Raw genomic sequence first — 5,360 nt, 5'->3', positions numbered from 1 at the left:
CAGCGGCCTGGTCCGCCTCCTGGGCCGCTCCCCATTGGCTGGCCAAAGCTCGATACGCCACTTCGAGAGAGCGATAGGATTGTGGAACTGTCTGTCAGAGCTGGAGGCGGGGACAAAGGCGCGCTCCTACTTCTTAATTGGGCAATATAGATATCACTCAGCCGTCAGGGGGCGGGACTTCGTGCTCCTGTAGCGCTGTGATAGACCAGCTCAAGAGAGCGAGAGCGCGGAAAGAACGTGCTCGGAGCAGTTTGGTTGAGAGCCGAGGAGTGACGTGTCGGTCTGCGGACCGCGAAGGAGTCGCGGGGGATGAAGGTGTGGCGGGTTTACCCCAGTCATGTGACCAGAAGCGGAAACTACGCGGAGGAATAAACCGAATCTACAAATCCCAAAAAGCCGGGTTAGGGTATCTCCCCTCTCGGTTTCCAGGAGATTGTAGAAATTGTCCCCAAACATAAGGTTAGAGAAGAGGAGGGAAGAACATTCTACCTATTTTAAATAAACACTCAAACGCTTTCTCGTCCAGACCGTTATATCTTGTACGGGATTTGTCCGACAGTTCGTTCAAGAGCTGTTTTTGACAGCGATAGACGAGAGAGCCCTGCCGATTTCTCGAGGCGTATCCTTTTCTTAAACCCCCGACTTCGTGAACGAGCATGCCTAGCCCTGAAAGGATCGTGGGGGTTAAATTGGCAGACTCTCCATTGCCAGGCTAGTAAGTCAACCACCGCCGCAGGGGCAGTCCTTGCTAGCAGTAGACAAGCTTTTCCCGGAAACCCAGCACGCAGCCTTGCTGTGTTTGTCGGCTCACCCCTAACCACTTGTCTCTTTTCCCCCTTAACCGCCCTCCCCCTGGGCGGGGGGAAGAAATGCTGAGGTAGGTGAGGGCTGGGGAGAGGGAGAAGGGCGAAGTTCAGCAGCCAATCCCGTCCCCTCTCAGACACGCGTGTATACACACACCCACACACTGCAGTGGGCAAAAGCTACACCAAAGAAAATGGGAGCGTCGGTAACTTCTAAGTCAGTGCCGATGCCACCACGCACTTCTCTTCCTATTTACGCTGTGAATGCAAACCACCAAAGATAAACTGAAAGCATATTTAAATCAGTGCTTCAAAATCATGGGTACTTTTCACAATTCACATGACCAAGCTGACCCTGGGCCGTTATGATTCAACAGCTCTGGGTTTTTTGTTTTGTTTTGTTTTTGTTTTTTTGCTTTTTTACAATGTGTTCACTGTAATTTTGCTAATGCAAGCAAACTAAAGCTGAACCTGAAGGAATTGCAGAACTTCCAGTAAATGCTTCTTCAAAACAAGAGCTGATTTTTTTTTGTCAAAAAAGAAAAAGGAATTAAAAATAGATTCCTTTGAAGTAAAAAAAAAAAAAACTTTCAAGAACATAAAATCTTGGTTTTTCATTAATTTTTAAAAAATTGTTGAACATGTATGTTTCTTTTTTTCAACGTTTTATTTTATTTTTGGGACAGAGAGAGACAGAGCATGAACGGGGGAGGGGCAGAGAGAGAGGGAGACACAGAATCGGAAACAGGCTCCAGGCTCTGAGCCATCAGCCCAGAGCCCGACGCGGGGCTCAAACTCACAGACCGCGAGATCGTGACCTGGCTGAAGTCGGACGCTTAACCGACTGCGCCACCCAGGCGCCCCGAACATGTATGTTTCTTAAAGGGAATCTCATAAGTTTCCAGGTGGTAAAATTAAGTCAATTTTTTTCCAAAGTCAAAGTATACTACTCAAGAACAAAGTTCAAAATTTAAGCCTATTGTTAGGATGATTCTTTATTACCAATTGATAGGGAAAGTCTTCTCTAAGTAAAATCAAGGTCGGGACAGCAGTCATGGGGGAAATTATAGTTATTGTAAACCCAGATATGATACATAAATTCAGCATATTAATTAATCCTCCTTTCTCCTTCTTTGTTGAACCAAAAGTTTTGAGTTGGTTCTTTCAGAAACACTATTTTTACTAATACATCAATTGCTTAGAATAAAGCTAGATTTTGCTTGCTTTGTAGGAGTCAGTTCATTCCTGTGAAGCTCTTGGTCTTTCCTGAAGTGTCTACTTAACATCTTTTACCTCATTGATCAAAAGAACACATGCCTTCATCTCATCTGAGGCACACAGGAGTAACAGTAGCTATTTTTTTCTTCAAGATGTTCTCCCCAGAATCTACCTTTCCAGGTGTGCTGCAAAAGCTACATTACCAAGATTTCTTCCTAATGCACCTATTTCACTGTTTCACATTGTTTGGTTGGGTATTTTGTTTCAGTTACTCATCTTCTTCTTGGATTTTTCCCTTTGATAGATTTTCAAGTAATTTTTTCAAGAAAGCAGAGTGGAAAGCAAACAATGCCTTTGTTTTGCCCTTAATAACACAGTTAGAATTATGGAAACAAAATTGGGACTCACCCATCCCTTATACACGACCACACTCAAAAAAGCACCCTTTTAAGGCATTTTATCTTCTGTCATCTAGACTTGTTCTTAAGAACTCTAATGCCCACATCAATCACAATCCTCTGCAAGTAACGTATTTTTCTGTCTGATGAATGGCTTTTCCTTAAAGATCCCATCTACGTGTTTTTCTTTCATTTTTGCTGCTTTACTTTTTGCAGGAACTTTTTATCTGAAAACTCCAATTTTTTCATAAGTCCAGGAAATTTTCTTTGGTTGTATTCTTGTCCCCTTGTTCCTGTTCTCATTTTCTGAAGGTGCTATTTAAATGAATGTGACCTCCTGATTTTTGGACATTTCCATGATTCTTAACTTTTTCCATGTCTTGATCATTCTGCTCTATGTTCTGAGAACTTTCCTTAATTTTATCTTTCAGTTCTCTAATTTAGGCTCCTCAGTGTCACTTTTTAAAGTCATTTATTTTTTAATCCTGATAAATGTAGTCTTTCATCCCCATCTCCTATTTCACCCACCCACCCCTCCCCTCCCCTCTGGTAACCACGTTCGTTCTCTATTGTTAAGAGTCTGTTTCTTGGTTTGTCTTTTTTTTCCTTTGCTCGTTTCTTTCTTGGTTTGTCTTTTTTTCCTTTGCTCGTTTCTTAAATTCCACGAGTGAAATCATATAGTATATCTTTCTCTGACTTCTTTCACTTAGTTATCATATTCTCTAGCTCCATCCATTGTCATTGCAAATGGCAACATTTCTTTTTATGGCTGAGTAATACTCCACTATACACACACACACACACCACTTCTTCTTTATCCACTCACCTATCAAAGGACACTTAGGCTGCTTCCATAGTTTGGCTAATGTAAATAATGCTGCAATAAACACAAGGGTGCATGTATCCCTTTGAATTAGTATCTTTGTATTCTCTGGGTAAATAGCCAGTAGTGCAACTACTGCATTGTAGGATAATTTTTTAAAAATTTTTTGAGGGAGCTCCATGCTGTTTTCCACTCCCACCCACAGTGCACAAGGGTTTTTCTCTACATCCTCGCCAACACTTGTCTCTTATTTTAGCTATTCTGACAGGTGTGAGGTGGTATCTCATCATAGTTTGGATATGTATTTCCCTGATGATGATTGATGTTGAGCATCTTTTCATGTGTCTATTAGCCATCTGGATGTGTTCTTTGGAGAAATGTCTGTTCATATTTTCTCAGTGTAACTTTTATAAGCCATCTCATTTTATTTTCACAATTGCTTTAATGTCTAAGTACTTTCCTATTTCACCCCCTTTTAATAAGTAAGTGTTCTTACTTTATGGATGCAAGTTTCCCAAATTTCTATTAAAGTAGTTATTAGAATTTTTTTTTTAATTTTTTTTTTCAACGTTTATTTATTTTTGGGACAGAGAGAGACAAAGCATGAACGGGGGAGGGGCAGAGAGAGAGGGAGACACAGAATCAGAAACAGGCTCCAGGCTCCGAGCCATCAGCCCAGAGCCTGACGCGGGGCTCGAACTCACGGACCGCGAGATCGTGACCTGGCTGAAGTCGGACGCTTAACGGACTGCGCCACCCAGGCGCCCCATTTTCTTTAGAATTTTTAAAGTTACCTTTTGTTCTGGAATTAACTTTCCTCCAGGTCCATGTGGTCTTTTATTTATTTTGAGAGAGAAAGCATGAGTGGGGGAGGGATAGAGAGGAGTGAGAATCCCAAGCAGGCTCTGCACTGTCAAGAGCAGAGCCTGACACAGGGCTCGAACTCACAAACTGCAAGATCACGACCTGAGCCAAAGTCAGAGCTTAACTGACTGAGCCACCCAGACGTCCCCAGGTCCAGGTGGTCTCATGTGTATTTTGGGAAAGCTCCAGAGAGGCTTCTGATGCTGATCCAGAACTATTTATTTTCTCCATGGGTCTGAAAGCACTACAAAACATTTAAATTTGAAATCAGAGAATGAATACAAGAATGGAAGGCTGAGTGTACAGCCTAACCTCTCATCCCACTGAGATTCTCTGAAATCCAGTGTTTTATCCAGCTTTGAGACCTATGGAAAGTAGCAGCTATTTGAACATGTTATTTTTAAAATTTTGATCACTTGTCACTCTCTTTCACGGCACTGTTAGGTCTAAGAGGACAGTAATCATCTTTCTGGATCATCCTTGAATCCCCAGTACTTTGCACAGTGCCCAACAGAGAAGGCAGTCAAATGTTACATGATGAAGTCATCCATTGGCTCTATGGACTCACTCTATGGACTCCAAAATATTTCAGTGATGCATGGCTCTCATTATTTAAAAGGCAGAAGTTACACTGTAGTCAGCTTCCTTTTAACTTCTGTGGGTCATTATAGCACAGGGGGAATGTAAATGGGGAAGGAGGGAAATTCCATTGTACTACTGAGCTGATAGCCTTTACGAGAACGGTCTCGATAGAGGTAAACACATGAACGTAGAAGCTAACGTACTACTCTTATCAGAAAATGTAAGTGGAGGGGCGCCTGGGTGGCACAGTCGGTTAAGCGTCCGACTTCAGCCAGGTCACGATCTCGCGGTCCGTGAGTTCGAGCCCCGCGTCGGGCTCTGGGCTGATGGCTCGGAGCCTGGAGCCTGTTTCCGATTCTGTGTCTCCCTCTCTCTCTGCCCCTCCCCCGTTCATGCTCTGTCTCTCTCTGTCCCAAAAATAAATAAATAAATAAAAAAAAAAAAGAAAATGTAAGTGGAGAGAAACTGAATAGACAGTGAACAGACAACTACAGTTGCCTTTTTTATTCCCACAGTTATTCTTTTAAGGTGGTTCAAAAACCTCCAACCACTGGCTGTCCTCTGCTCAATCCCTCTTCAACTTTCTCTTGGCCCCTTCCTAAGTGCAGAGCAATTAAGTAGGAATGTGAATCTGTCCATTTAAAACTTTCCAACCAATTTAAAAACATCCTG

The sequence above is a fragment of the Lynx rufus genome, unplaced genomic scaffold (assembly GCF_022079265.1).
Source record: "Lynx rufus isolate CCGP_SWC_20201006 ecotype Redwood Valley unplaced genomic scaffold, mLynRuf1.p SCAF_9, whole genome shotgun sequence".
NCBI classification, from domain to species: Eukaryota; Metazoa; Chordata; class Mammalia; order Carnivora; family Felidae; genus Lynx; species Lynx rufus.
Note: the sequence above shows the minus strand (reverse complement) of the source record.